Source organism: Pan paniscus, chromosome 1 (genome assembly GCF_029289425.2).
Source record: "Pan paniscus chromosome 1, NHGRI_mPanPan1-v2.0_pri, whole genome shotgun sequence".
Classification (NCBI taxonomy): Eukaryota; Metazoa; Chordata; class Mammalia; order Primates; family Hominidae; genus Pan; species Pan paniscus.
Window position 1 is genome coordinate 88,450,038 of NC_073249.2, and position 15,902 is coordinate 88,465,939.

General features: G+C 47.0%; 2 non-coding genes across 2 annotated transcripts; one reads left to right on the forward strand and one right to left on the reverse strand.

The window, feature by feature from the left end:
• Nucleotides 1-2,531: 2,531 nt before the first annotated feature.
• Nucleotides 2,532-2,639, reverse strand: LOC112438316 (U6 spliceosomal RNA). Its single transcript, XR_003026770.1, has one exon. It is a non-coding gene; the product is annotated as a U6 spliceosomal RNA (small nuclear RNA).
• Nucleotides 2,640-4,150: 1,511 nt separating this feature from the next.
• On the forward strand, nt 4,151-4,223 carry TRNAV-CAC (transfer RNA valine (anticodon CAC)). The gene has a single exon. It is a non-coding gene; the product is annotated as a tRNA-Val (tRNA).
• Nucleotides 4,224-15,902: the final 11,679 nt, after the last annotated feature.

A 15,902-nucleotide genomic window follows, 5' to 3' on the forward strand; every position in this document is an offset into this window, starting at 1 on the left:
TTCATATAAATTTTACAATCAGTTGTCAAGTTATATAAGCCATTCTGTTGATATATTGATATCGCATGGGTCTTGCAGGAGAACATGGAGGAAATTCACATCTTTATAATACTAAATCACCTCATTTATAAATAAGGTAAATCTCTTCACTTAATTAGTTCTCAACTTGCCCTTGAATAATTTTAAGTGTTTCTCAATACAAAGGTTATGTGCATTTATTCTGTGTCTTGTTCTTAGGCATGTTATGATTTTGTTCTATCATGAATGATATGTTATTTTCTCATATTTTCTAGGTGACTACTGCTGATGTGGTGGAAATTTCTGATTTTTTAATGTTGACTTTGTAGCCAGCAATCTTATTGAACTATTTTATTCATTCTAATAGTTTACTAATTCTGCTTCATTTTCTATGTAGCTAATCAAAACAAATGTGCCTCTTTGAGAAACTATATAGCACCAAGGTTAAAAGGTGAAATCTGGAAGCCATAAAAACTAGTTTCAAAACTGTAGTTAATTCCTCTACTTCCTTTCCAGATTACAAATTTAATATCCAATTTTCTTGCCTGAGACTAGACTCCTCTACTGAAGACTCATTTTATAACATTCCTTATCTTCCCATCATCACCAGCCCATCTACACCACAAAGGAAGAAATCCTTTGCCCTATTGCCTCGTGCTGCCATAAAATTATATATTATGGGATAGCGGAGTCTTTTTTTTTTTTTTTTTTTTTTTGAGACAGAGTCTTGCTTTGTCACCCAAGCTGGGGTGCAGTGGCGCCATCTTGGCTCACTACAACCTCCGCCTCCCGGGTTCAAGCAATTCTCATGCCTCAGCCTCGGAGTAGCTGGGATTACAGGTACCCGCCACTATGCCCAGCTAATTTTTGTATTTTTAGTAGAGACAGGGTTTCATCATGTTGCTCAGGCTGGTCTCGAACTCCTAACCTCAGGTGATCCGCCCAGCTCAGCCTCCCAAAGTGCTGTGATTACAGGCATGAGCCACTGCGCCCAGCCTCAGAATCTCAAGAAGGAGAATGTGGTAGAAGATACTGAGCAATGGGATAGTAAAGAGTTGGGGACGGAGTTAAGTTTTATAAGGAATTAGGGATACGAGAAGCTCTAAGAGCCAAGATTTGGGTTATTCAACTCAGAATGGGGAAGGAACCTCAGCTTCATGATGGTAAAAAATTCCACCACCTCTGCCCAGAAAAAAGTGATTCACATCCTGATATCACTGTGTACTCAGGGAAATAGCTCCCCACAAGGCATTGCATTAGGGAGAAACTATGGTGAGAAACAGTGATGAGCAGGGCATGAAGAGTGATTGTCCTAAGCCAGATGTGATGTCATGAGGGTGAACTCCAGGACCTCCTGTCCTTCAGGACGGTCCCACAGTCTCACTGACCACTGAGGCCAGATGCATAAAAGCTTTGCCTTCCTAGAGACTGATCGGGGAAAAGGTACTGGCACAGCCTCTTCAGTTCCTGGCATGGAAGGGCAGAGACTAGCCCACATTGAAAATGGCCTCTTTCAATGTAGGGATGATGGGAGGATCCTTGTGTCCTGGGCTACCCTAGGTCTCATCTGATCTTGCATAGTGAAAGCTACTCATGGGAGAACTCCGTTAGCCGGGAAGCCCTTAGAATGGAATCTTTCCTAACATCGACTCCAGTTTCTGGAAGTATATGCCATTCTTCTCCATTCTCTGTAGCACTGTGGGCTTACCCTCTGAAGAGAATGTTTGTTGGTTGCCACCTCAGCATTACAACATCCCATTCCCTTCTTAAGGGTACCCTGAATTTGTCAGCCATAGAGTTTGAGTAGGATTAGTCTTACCCCAGACCTCAGGAGTAGGCCCTAATGATTTAAACGAAGCAGCATATCCCATCCCTGTTACATGACAATGAGTTCTCCAAGAAGTACACACTTTTTTCTGCTGGCTGTGAACACGGGAACCTGTAGCCCAAGCTGCTTACGGTGGGCACTTTGAAAACATGAGTAGAGAGCCTGCCCCAGAATGGAGTCCACATTGAAGAAGAAGGACCAAGAGAAACCAGATACTTCTTTATTATTATTATTAATTGAGATGGAGTCTCACTCTGTTGCCCGGGCTGGAGTGCAGTGGTGCAATCTCAGCTCACTGCAGCCTCCACCGCCTGGGTTCAAGCAATTCTCATGCCTCAGCCTCCCACGTAGCTGGGACTACAGGTGTGCACCACTATGCACGGCTAATTATTTTGTATTTTTAGTAATACCAGGCTGGTCTTGGATTTTTTACCTCAGGTGATCTGCCTGCCTCTATCTCCCAAAGTACTGGGATTACAGGCGTGAGCCACCGCGCCTGGCCCAGAGACTTCTTTGAGCCTTGTGCGAAGACTTACCTGAAGCCCTGATCTACCTAGGATTGTGAGGCAATATTTTCCCTTTATTATTTAAGCCAATTTTTTGATAAAGTTCCTTAACCTGATAAACTATTATCTGTCTAGCATTCAGTCCAGCATTCAGTCCATTGGACATTTCTTTAAACAAAAAAAGAAAGGAACAGTTCATGAATTTGTACATCAGCCTTGCACAGGGGCCATGTTAATTTTCTCTGTATTATTCCAATGTTAGCTATATGTGCTGCCGAAGTGAGCACCATTGAACATCTCTGATGTCTTTCTACATTCTGCACAGCCTCAACCTGTAACCAGGTGCTTCTCTTCTGCTCTCTCACTACCACCCCCAACTCCTTAACTCTCCTCCTTTGCTTATTCATCCCACAATCCACCTTCTCCTCTAAATTCTTGCCAGATTAGAGCTCCTGGCGCAGTCAGCCAACATTGTTCCATGCTAGCCCCTGGACATTTGTATCATACAACAGCACGTAAGTCTTCACTGCTGCCTTGGTAATTCTCTCATTCTTCTCTTCTTAATTTTCTTCTCCTTTTTTTTTTTTTTTTTGACGAAGTTTTGCTCTTTCATCCAGTCTGGAGTGTAATGGCGCGATCTCGGCTCACTGCAACCTGAGCCTCCCGGGTTCAAGCTATTCTCCTGCCTCAGCCTCCCGAGTAGCTGGGATTACAGGCGCGCGCCACCACGCCCAGATAATTTTTGTATTTTTAGTAGAAATGGCGTTTCACCATGTTAGCCAGGCTGGTCTGGAACTCCTGATCCTAGGAGAGATCCGCCCGCCTCGGACTCCCAAAGTGCTGGGATTACAGGCGTGAGCCACCGCGCCCGGCCTCTTCTTAATTTTCCAAAGCCTTTGTCATATGGCATCCCTAAACCATCTCCTCTTCCTACCTCCTCAGATAATTTCACCCGCAGCAGTGGAAAAGAAGTCATTCGACATGAGCTGTCACTCTACACAACTATCTTGGGGTTCTACCTACAGCGGTATCTTGAGTCCCTCCAGGAATACTCTCTACGGTCTCTTTCCTCTTCATTTGTTTCCTCCGACAATAATAAGGTGTAGTCCCACTAAGCGAGATACAGCCTGAGAACATCAGGGTCGCAGACTCTCCTTAACGTTAAGTAGCGCTTCCATCTTACCCAAGTCCAATTTACCTAGCTTCAGTCTCTTCATCTTTAAAACACGTTTAATACTTTGCTCGTGGCACTGTTGTAAAACTAGTTAAACTCGAGAATGTGAAAATGCTTCTAAATTCAGTGCTGGGCAAACATAAGGCGTATTTTGTTCCAAATATGAGCTGGTTTCCCTTGACCCGGCCAAGTCTGTCCCCTAGGTCTCTTCTACTCCGTTTTTCTCCAGTTTCCGGGGGGGTGGCTCTCAGTGACCGCGGTGGCCTGGCCCCAGGGAGTCCACGCTCCCCGCCAAGCGCTCCTTAGGGACCCGACAGGATCAGGAAAACTCCACGACGAGCATTCGGGGACGCCTGGAGCCCTGCCCAACTATCTCGGGGCTCTGGCTGCAGCCCTGACTGCGCCGGAAGTTTCCTGAGGAAGCACCATCGAGTTCACCCCTGTGCCCTCAGTCATGACCCCCCGCGAGCAGCCCGGGACTTACCTGCTTTGCTGGCTACTTCCCTGCGCGCCCCGATCCCGAAGCTGTGGGTGGCCCGCCCGGGTACTTTTCTGGTGGGTCAGGGACACACTGGTGAGCCTCTGACTTTTAAGAGTCATTTGTGGAAAACCTGCCACCGCCTGGTTTCCGTAGTGTAGTGGTTATCACGTTCGCCTCACACGCGAAAGGTCCCCGGTTCGAAACCGGGCGGAAACAAAGTGGTTCCTCTTTTCTGTTTTTTTCCTTCCCCATATCCTTTAGAATTCTACATAAGAATCCGCACAGATCGCAGTCAGATCCCGGAACTCTAGGTCCGAGGAGAGTTGGAAGGACTGAAGGACAGACCCGAGCAGCCGAGCGGCTCTCGACAACGGGCTCGGAGCCGGCGGCGCCCCTGGCGGCTGTGGGCGACTGGGTCCCTCCGGAGCCGTGAGACCTTTTGATATCAGCAGGCACCGTGTCGCGGTTCCGCCCTGTCAGTTTTTGTGTCTTTTCTGACACCCAGAAGGAACTTCGGACACACTGGGAACCGGAAATGGCCGCTCAGTGAATGAAGTCGTCACTTCCGACCCGGACCCCTGAGGAGCAAGTTGTAGTTCAGGGCCTAGTCCTGAACGGCCGGTCCTGTTTTCAGACCCTGCTCAGGCTCTGGCTCCGGCTCCGGCCTCTTCGGCTGAGACTGCGATGGGTCGGTTTCCTCCACATAGTTTACAAACCTGTATACAGATCCAAGAGTGCGCTGGTGATTATCTCGCTTTGCGCTGATTGCCGGTATCATTAACCCAGTAGTCCAGAGGAATGAAACGAACGTGGTGACGGAGCGGGGATCACAACTCGCTCTGCTCTATCACCACCCCCAAACTTGCCTTTATTGTGTTTATTTTCTCATTTGTCACCATCCAGTTCTCAGTCACGAAAATGTTAGTTCTTTCTCTTTCCTTTCAAGATTCTTAGGTTCTAAATCAGGTGGAAAGAATGTACATTTTTAATTAAAAGATTTTCACAACTCTCCTAAAAGGAGGACAAACAATTTGAACAGACACTTGATTAAAAAAAAAAAAAGATATATGGGGCTGGGCGCGGTGGCTCACGCCTGTAATCCCAGCACTTTGGGAAGCTGAGGTGGGTGGATCACGAGGTCAGGGTGTTCGAGACCAGCCTGACCAAGATGGTGAAACCCCGTCTCCACTAAAAATATAAAAATTAGCTGGGCGTGGTGGCGGGCGCCTGTAATGCCAGCTACTCAGGAGGCTGAGGCAGGAGAATTGCTTGAACCAGGGAGGCGGAGGTTGCAGTGAGCTGAGATCGCGCCACTGCACTCCAGCCTGGGCTACAGAGCGAGACTCCATCTCAAAAAAAAAAAAGATATGTGGATTGCAAATAATCAATGGAAAGATGTCCAGCGTCATTAATCATTAGGGAAACGCAAATTTAAAACACAATGAGATACCACTACACACATATCAGAATGTCTAAAATTTAAAAGACTGACCATACCAAGTTGGCAAGGATGTGGAGAAACCGGAACACTCATTCACTGCTGTTGGGAATGTAAAATGGTACATTCACTTTGGAAAACAGTTTGGGGTTTTTTAAAAACGTTAAACTACTACAATATGACTCAGCCATTCCACTCCTAGGTATTTACCAAGAGTAAATGGAGCATATGCCCATACAAAAGCCTGTACACACACGTTCATAGCAGCTCTATTTGTAATAGCCCCAAACTGTAGACTATCCAAATGTCAATCAACAAGTGAAAGACCGATCCATACAATGGAATGTTACTCAGCCAAAAAAAGGACGGAACTGCTCGCATATACAATAACATGAATCTCAAGTATGCTGAGTAAAAAAAGCCACTGCACCCAGCCTCCATTACAGCATTTTGAATTTAAAATAAAACATTTTTTGGCCAGGCGCGGTGTTTCACGCCTTTAATCCCAGCACTTTGGGAGGCTGAGGTGAGCGGATCGCTTGAGCCCAGGAATTTGAGACCAGCCTGGCCAACATGGCGAAACCCCGTCTCTACTAAAACTTTAACAATTACCCGGGCGTGGTGGCCTGCGCCTGTAATCCCAGCTACTCCGGAGGCTGAGGCTTGAGACTCGCTTGAGCCTGAGAGGCGAAGGTTGTAGTGAGCAGAGATCCAGACTGGGCAACAGAGAGAATCTGTCTCAAAAAAAAAAAAGTAGGCCCTATGAACTGTGCCTAACGTGTAAATCAGACCCGAATTGTGGTGATAATTTCCCAGGTGTATACACGTGTCAAAACTTGTACATTTTAAATATGTTCCGTTTATTGTATGTCAGTTAAGCCTTAACATAGCTATTATTGTAGCAGGACAAGCCACAGACAAGAACCCCTCAGACACCGAGTTGTAGAAAGAAAGGGCTTTTTTTCAGCTGGGAGCATCAGTGGACTCACGTCTCCAAAAACCGAGCTCCCCGAGTGAGCAATTCCTATCCTTTTTATGGGCTTACAGCTCTAAGGGGGTCCGTGTGAGAGGGTCGTGACAGATTGAGAAAGCAGGGGGTACATGACTGGGGGCTGCATGCACCGGTAATCAGAACGGAATAGAACTGGACAGGGATTTTCACGATGCTTTTCCATACAATGTCTGAAATCTATAGATAACACAAGCAGTTAGGTCAGGGGCTGATGTTTAACTACCAGGCGCAGGCGCAGAGCTGGGCTATCTGCCTGTGGATTCCATTTCTGCCTTTTAGTTTTTACTTCTTCTTTCTGTGGAGGTAGAAATTAGGCATAACACAATATAAGGGGTGGTCTCCTCCCTTATTATAATTTCTTAGTATTTCCCAGAAAAAATAAAAAAGCCCACATATTTGAAGGCTGTTTGGAATATTCATATAAAATACATGTCGACCATCCCAAATCTGAAAATCTGAAATCCAAAATATTCCAAAATCCTAAACTTTTTGGGTGCTGACAGGATGATCAAAGGAAATGCTCATTGGAGCACTTTGGATTACAGATTTTCAGATTTGAGATACTCAACTACAGTGGGTATAATGCAAATATTCCAAAATCTGAAAAAAATCCAAATTTGAAACAATTCTGGTCCCAGGTATTTTAGATAAAGGATACTCAACCTGTACTTTATTTTTTTTTTTTTTGAGACAGAGTTTCGCTCTTGTCATCCAGGCTGGAGTGCAATGGCGTGATCTCGGCTCACTGCAACCTTGCTTCCCGAGTTCAAGCAATTCTCCTGCCTCAGCATCCCAAGTACCTGGGATTACAGGCGCCCACCACCACACCTGGCTAATTTTTGTATTTTTAGTAGAGACGGGGTTTCACCATGTTGGCCAGGCTGGTCTCAAACTACTGACCTCAGGAGATCCACCCGCCTCGGCCTCCCAAAGTGCTGGGGATTACAGGCGTGAGCCACTGCACCTGGCCAACCTGTACATATTTTTAAGGCTTTTTTTTTTCTTTTTTTTAGACAGGGGCTTGCTTTGTCACCCAGGCTGGAGTGGCTAAATAATTTCTTTCTACCTCCTGTATCAGGACTACAGGCATGCACCAACAGGGCCTGCTCTCGCTCTCTCTCTCTCTCTCTCTCTCTATATATATATACTTCTTTATTTTATTTTATTTTATTTTTTGGATACGGAGTCTTGCTCTGTCACCCAGGCTGGAGTACCATTGATCTCGGCTCACTGCAACCTCTGCCTCCTAGGATTACAGGTGCCCACCACCTCGCCTGGCTATTTTTTGCATTTTTAGTAGAGACGAGGTTTTGCCATGTTGGCCAGGCTGGTCTCAAACTTCTGACCTCAGGTGATCAACCCACCTTGGCCTCCCAAAGTGCTAGGATTACAGGCGTGAGCCACCGCACCCGGCCGGGCCTGCTAATGTATAATTTTTAAAAATTAAAAATTAATTTAAACTGCTAAAGTTTAATTTTTAAACTTTTTTTGGTAGAAAGTGAGTCTCACTAAATTGCCTAGCTGGCCTTGAACTCCTGGCCTCAAGAGATCCTTGGGCTTTGACCTCCCAAAGTGCTGAGATTATAAGCATGAACCACCACACCCAGCCTTAAATTTTTCTTTAATCAAAAATTTTGTATGGCCAGGTGCAGTGGCTCATGCCTGTAATCCCAGCACTTTGGGAGGCCAAGGTAGGCTGATCACCTGAGGTCAGGAGTTCAAGACCAGCCTGGTCCAACATAGTGAAACCCTGTTTCTACTAAAAATACAAAAATTAGCAGGGCATGGTGTTGGGCAGCTGTAATCCGAGCTACTCAGCAGGATGAGGCAGGAGAATCGCTTGAACCTGGGAGGCAGAGGTTGCAGTGAGCTGTGATCGTGCCACTGCACTGCAGCCTAGGTGACAGACAGAGACTCCATCTCAAAAAAAATTTTTTTTTTTTTTTGTATGGATAGGTGTGGTGGTTTATTCCTGTAATTCTAGCACTTTGGGAGGCTGAGGCAGGAGGATGACTTGAGCCCAGGCAGTCTGATCACTTGAGCCCAGGAGTTCAAGACTAGCCTGGGCAACATGGCAAAACCCAGGCTCTACCAAAAACACAAAAATTATCCAGATGTGGTGGCTCATACCTGTGGTCCTAGCTACTTGGGAGGCTGAGTTGGGAGGATTGCTTGAGCCTGGAGGCAGAAGTTTCAGTGAGCCATGATTGTGCTGATACAGGAGATAGAAATTATTTAAGAGATAGTGAGGGCAGAAGAGTCCTCAGTAGAATTTCTTTGCTAACAAAAAAGCAGCCCCCAAAATCATTTCTAAGAAAGAGCAGCCTGAAAAATTGAGCTGCAAACATAGGTAAGCAAGCTGGAAGCTTGCATGGGGGAATGCTGGCAGCTGTGCCAATAGAAAAGGGGTAACTGGGGGCCAGGCATGTCCACCATGGAGGCTCCATCTTCCCTTTTTTTGTTACCACATGTACAGTAATAAAGAAATGGGCAACATGGTGCAGCTCAGGCAGTGAACCTGCCTGCATAATCAAAGATTGGGGTGGAGGAGGCCAGAGATTCCCATAGTATGCAAACAGCACACCTGGTCAGACCAGTTTTTTGCATGCTATGTAGATCAGACTCTGCCTCCCACCAGCTCATCTAAAAACCCCCTGAATTTCACCACGGGTCTGGCAACCCATTTTTCCAGGACCCCTTTCTGCAGCAGAGAGCTATTCTCTTTCTTACGTCTATTAAACTTCCACTCTCAACCTCACTCTTTGTGTGTCTGCATCCTTATTCTTGGTGGCTGTGAGACAACGAACCTCGCATGTTACTCCAGATAACAAGGCCATTTCAGTGCCACTGCACTCCAGCCTGGGCAACAGAGTGACACCCTGTCTCAAACAAAAAACAAATTCCTGTCTTCATAGAGTTTACATCCTAGTTTGTGAGGCAGATAATAAGATAAAATATATGGTTTGTGTGATATTGTGAAGAAGTATACATTTGGTCTTTGTCCTTAGTTCCTAACACAGATCTAAAACACTTGTAATTTCCTGAGTAATAGGGGTGAGAGGAGTGTCTTTTGTTATCCATAATAAGCCCCTTCCAAGCACACCTGAGTTTATACTAATGAGGTGATTCCTAGAAGATGGGGGTCAGTTTCCAGAGAAACCAACCAGATTATCAGAGAGCTGGAACTTTCAGCTCCATCGCCAACCTCTGGGGAGGAGAAAGGGGCTGGAGATTGACTCCAATGGTCAGTGATTTCATCAATTCTGTCTAAGTAATGGAACCTATGTTCAAACCCTAAACAGGGTTCCAAGAGTTTCTGGCTTAGTGAACACACTGTGGTGCTGGGAAGGTGGCAAGCCTAAATAGAGCATGGATGCTCCAAGCCCTCACCCATACTTGCCCTCGGTGCATCTTCCATTTGGCTGTCCATCTGTAAACTTTGTCATATTCTTTATTTTTTTATTATTATTATTGCAGACAGAGTCTCACTCGTTTTCCAGGCTGGAGTGCAGTGGCACGATTTCAGCTCACTGCAACCTCCACCTCCTGAGTTCAAGCGATTCTCTCAGCCTCCCCAGTAGCTGGGATTACAGGCGCCTGCCACTACACCCAGCCAATTTTTGTATTTTTAGTAGAGATGGAGTTTCATCATGTTGGCCAGGCTGGTCTTGAACTCCTGACCTCTCAGGTGATCCATCCACCTCAGCCTCCCAAAGTGCTGGGATTACAAGCATGAGCCACTGTGCCCAGCCTTGTCATATTCTTTATAATAAACCGGTAAATGTAAGTAAATGTCTCCCTGAGTTTGTGAGCCACTATGGCAAATTATCAAACAAGAGGAGGGTGTTGGGAAAGCCCCAGTTGATAGCCAATTGGTGAGAAGTACAGATGAGAATCTGGAACTTGTGATTGACATCTGAAGTTAGGAGCAGTCTTGTGAGCCTGAGTCCTTAACCTGTGGGAACTTCATTAATTTCAGGTAGTTAGTGCCAGACTTGAGTTAGATGGGAGGACACACAATTGGTGACCATTGAGAACTGGAGAATTGCTTGGTGTGGAAAACCCACACATTTGATGTCAAAAGTGTGTGGGCAGAGGAAACAGTTTTTATGTAGTATGTCAGATGTGACAACTGCTGAAGAGAAATAAAGAGGGAAACAGGAGATGAAATATCTGGGTGTCTTTGTATGTGGAATTTTAGATAGTGTGGCCAAGGCAGCCCCCCTGAGAAGTAACTTTTGTGTTAAGACCTAAAGGAAGTGAGGAAACTAGCCATGTAGACTATCTAGAGGACAAGCTTCCAGGCTGAGGGGCTACAAAGTGCAAAGGTTCTGTGGCAGCAGCAAGCTGTTGTGTCCCAGAAACAGCAAAAACCAGTGTAGCCAGATCAGAGTGAGCTAGGAGGAGGTGAAGGGTCTTGTGGAACACAGCAAGGATTTTGGCTTTCACTTTGCATGATAGGATCCTGGGGAAATGCATTTCCCTGCAAGTACAACAGGGAGAGTTAGGGCAGGGAATGGATCTCAGAGCAAGAAATATAAATGTGGTACATGTGGTTTCACTGGGGCTTCTTGATGGTATGGGAGAGGGAAACTACAGCCAAATAGCAGCAAGAAAGGAATAACTACAGTTCCCGTGATGGCCCTGCTTTCTCCTTTGTTCTGATCCCAAAGTGGTTGATTCCTTCCCCTCACCCTTGTCTCAGACCAACCACTCTAGCACTCCTAGTTTACCCATTCCATTAGCTCCTTTATAAGCAGACACCAGCAACATGAGGCAGTAGGGGAAGAAAAGGATAGGACAAATTCCTCAGAGCTCTGTGGATCTTGAAAAGAGTCCATCCCTGTTGGTCAGAATATTTCAGGACTTTACAGAGAGTACAGTGAAATAGTAAGAGTGATGGGCCTGTGCCATCCAGTCGGGCCAGGATCTTCTGAAGTCTGATCCTAGCCAGGTGCACTAGGGCACACCTGTAGTCCCAAAGACTTGGGAGAATGAAATGGGAGGATCACTTGAGCCCAGGAGTTTGAAGCTGCTGTGAGCTATGATTGCGGCACTGCATTCCATCCATGGGTGACAGAGTGAAACTCCATATCAAAAAATATACACAAAAAACAAAGTCTGATCCTTGCTAGGATACAAGAGGGAAATCCAGCGGCAGATAGACAGGCCTTGTTTATGAAAACAAACAAGACCATGGCATCCCATGGAATTTCTAAGGTACATTTTATAATGGGACCCCGTGAGATTTTACCACACCAGCATTTTTAGTTACTGAAAGGATGAAAATTCTGATCAGGCCCTTGCTTGCTTGCACTTGTGTTTTGCCCAATATTCCTTCTATAATATAATTATAAACTGCTGATGTACTGTTTTCTTTGTCAAGCAGAAGAATATAACTTCAGAGTCTTGAAAAAAAATTGCAGAAGGAACAGGCATGGTGGCTCATGCCTGTAATCCCAGCACTTTGGGAGGCGGAGGCAGGCAGATCACTTGAGGTCATGCGTTCGAGACAACCTTGGCCAACATAGTGAAACATAATCTCTACCAAAAAAAACCAAAAAACAAAAATTAGCTGGGTGATACGTGCCTGTAGTCCCAGTTATTCAGGAGGCTGAGGTGGCAGAATCGCTTGAACCTGGGAGACGGAGGTTACAGTGAGCTGAGATCATGTCACTGCAGTCCAGCCTGGGCAACAGAGTGAGACCCTGTCTCAAAAAAAAAAAAAAAAAAAGCAGAAGATTCGGATGAATTACTTTAAGGATGTTATGTCCAATTGCTGATGCCCAGAAGTCTGGTTGTTCAAGGCATTATCTGACACTGAAGAAACACAGACTTTTCCCCTCAGGTCTCTGAAACTCCCCCTCCTTTACTCTCCAGCTGCATAAAAACTCCCCACTTCAGGCCAGGCACAGTGGCTCAAGCCTGTAATCCCAGCACTTTGGGAGGCCTAGGCCGGCAGATCACCTGAGGTCAGGAGTCTGAGAACAGCCTGGCCAACATGGTGAAACCCTGTCTCTACTAAACATACAAAAATTAGCCAGGCGTAGTGGTGCACACTGTAATCCCAGCTACTAGGGAGGCTGAGGCAGGAGAATCACTTGAACCTGCAGCCTCGACGTTCCGGGCTCAAGGGATTCTCCCACCTCAGCCTCCTGAGTAGCTGCGACCACAGGCGACTGCCACCACACCCAGCTAATTTTATTTTATTTTGTAGTGACAAGTCTTATTATATGCCCAGGCTAGAAATGCATCTTTTAATTCCCATAGGTGAGCCCTCTGCCAAAACAGTAGTAAAAAGCTGGAAGTACTTTAAAGCCCAGCTGTAGAAAGAGTTTTAAATCACTCATTTTGCATGTCATCCTGCTCTTGGACAGATTCAAGACTTACTGCTAACTGAAAAGATGGGTGAAGAGTAGTGTGTAGTGTGGGGTTTTTGAGTAAGGGGAAAATGGAGGAAATATATTTATGCATATTAATATATATATATGTATGGGAACCTCCCACACGAGCGGGTTCCCAAAATATTAGGAAAAATAACAATAAAAATAATGCAAATACAAACAACACAGTATAACTACATTGTATTAGGTATTACAAGTTATCTATAGCTGATTTAAAGTGTGTGGGAGGATGTGCGTAGTTGTAGGTAAATACTATGCCATTTTATAGGAGGGACTTCTGCGTCCGCAGATTTTAGTATGGGGTGCTGTCCTGGAGCTAATCTGCCTGCGGATATCGAGGGACGACTGGAGATCATCTAGGAAGGGCACGCAAAAACCGTAACAGTGGTTGCTTCGGGGAAAGAGAATGGGGGAGCTCAGGGTAGGGATGGAAAAGAGACTTGCCGCCGCGAATCACGCCGAGGTGCCCCGCATCCAGCCTGTGCTCCCGCCCCGGTCCAGGCGCGCTGCCAGGCAGAGTCCCTTGCCCAGCCCCAGAGAAGGCAGCCCATCTCCTGGGCACCGATCCTGAACGTTGGCCAACCTTGCAGGCTTAGCGAAGACCCCAAATTCGACGCGGCAGGCCTGAGGCCTGGGGAAAAAGTGACCCGAATTTCCCGCAATCTCAAGGACACCCAGGGGCGCTCCAGCCCCTCCCAGCCCTCCTCCCTCATTCACTCTCACGCCTCGCCTCGCCTCCGGCCTCTCCGCGCCCAGTCACTCCCACGCCCCGTCACTCCCACGCCCCGCCCCTCCTCTCACCCGCGTCGTGCTCTCAGTCGCTCTTGCGCCCCGCCCTTCTGCCCTCCGTCACTCGTGAACCCCGCCTCTCCTCTCGCCGCGCCCCGCCCCACGGCCCGCAGAGGTCCTGAGCTTTCCCGTCACCAATGAGTCAAGACCGGAAGTCTGGGAAAGGGTGCTCTCAGTTCCCGACAGCGGGGGCTGGACAAGACGGAGACGGTACTGGCAATACGTCGGTCGAAGGGAAGCGGAGCGGAGCACGCGCGGGCTGTGACGAGGGAGCGGAGAAACAGCTGTCCCGTTAGCCTCGTGTTGACGTCCCGGGTTCAGCCCCAGGAGGACGAAAAGACTGTGCCGTGTCCTTCCCGAGGGGAGTGGCGTTCCCATTGACCTGCATACCTCACCTCATACTCGTGCGTGGACGTGTTCCAGCCGAGTCCCGTTCACTCCAGCTCCTCCGTCTCCACCCTAATCCTAATTATTGGTGTTTCGTTTGAAAGGGTTCTGTGAATTTGTCAAGCAGGAAAATTTGGGGTCCGACAGAATTAAGCAATTCTCTTTAATTAAATAGCTTGCGGAGTCTTTAATTTGTTAATATGCATTTTTCTAATCGTAACTAACTTTTGCTTTACATTTACTTTTTTTTTTGAGACGGAGTTTGGCTCTTGTTGGCCAGTCTGGAGTGCAATGGCGCGATCTCCGCTCACTGCAACCTCCGCCTCCCAGGTGCAAGCGATTCTCCTGGCTCAGCCTCCCGAGTAGCTGGGATTTCAGGCATGTGCCACCACGCCCAGCTAATTTTGTATTTTTAGTAGAGATGGGGGTTTCTCCGTGTTGGTCAGGCTGGTCTGGAACTCCCGACCTCAGGTGATCCACCCGCCTCGGCCTCCCAAAGTGCTGGAATTAAGGCGTGAGCCACCGTGCGTGGCCTGCTTTACATTTACTTTCTGTAAGGCTAAGTAATTTACAGTGTCATCTAATCCTTTTAAAAATCTTATGAAGTAACCATTATCAAGATATTACAGATGAAGAAATAAAATTGTAGAGTCATGCCCAAGATCCCCTTATATTAAGTGACGGAGCTAGATCCAAACCCAAATCATTTATACTGATTGCCCGCAAATCCCTTTTTACACTGGTGCATCACTTGAAACCAGTCCTACAAAGAATGTGCTTTTATCTTGGAGTCCTTGGAGAGGTAAACTGAGGTTCGAACCAAATAAAGGAACATGAGCCCCAGCCCTACCATGGAAGGGGTGGATTGCCTAGCTTCTTCTGGCCACAAGGTGAGGCAGTGAGGAAACTGCAGGAGGCTGGGTTTGGGGTCCCAGCAGTACTTCCTGCTGCCTTGAACAAATGCAGCTGCTCACCTTTACACCCCTTGCAGAACACTCCCCAAATATTCCAGTGAAACCCTGAAGGCAAGGCCAGTGCTGGAAGGAATGTAAGCCTCCTGCTCCTGAGGGAAAGGATTTTATTTATTTATTTTTATTTTATTTTTGAGACAGAGTCTGGCTCTGTCGCCCAGGCTGGAGTGCAGTGGTGCTATCTCGGCTTACTGCAACCTCCGCCTCCCCTCCCGGGTTCAAGAGATTCTCCTGCCTCAGCTTCCAGAGTAGCTGGGATTACAGGTGCACACCACCACACCCGGCTAATTTTTGTATTTTTGGTAGAGACGGGTTTCACCATGTTGGTCAGGCTGGTCTCGAACTCCTGACCTCATGATCCGCCCGCCTGGGCCTCTGAAAGTGCTAGGATTACAGGCCTGAGCCACCGCGCCCGGCCAGGAATGGATTTTAAAACCCTTAGGAGGCCAGGCACCGTGGCTCACGCCTGTAATCCCAGCACTTTGGGAAGCCGAGGTGGGTGGATCACGAGGTCAGGAGATCGAGACCATCCCGGCTAACACGGTGAAACCCCATATCTACTAAAAATATTAAAAATTAGCTAGGCATGGTGGCGTTCGCCTGTAGTCCCAGCTATTCGGGAGGCTGAGCCAGGAGAATGGCATGAACCCGGGAGGGGAGGCGGAGCTGGCAGTGAGCCGATATCACACCACTGTACTCCAACCTGGGTGCGAGACTCTGTCTCAAAAAATATATAAATATAAATATAAATAAATAAATAAAAACCCTTAGGAGTAGGTGGTGAGAACTTCACCCAGCCCTATCAGGAGTTGGGGGTATGGAGAGAGGAATTGATTTTGAACAGATTTGACTCCCATCTCCTTCCAAGGGAAGATACATAGACAAGAATAAATG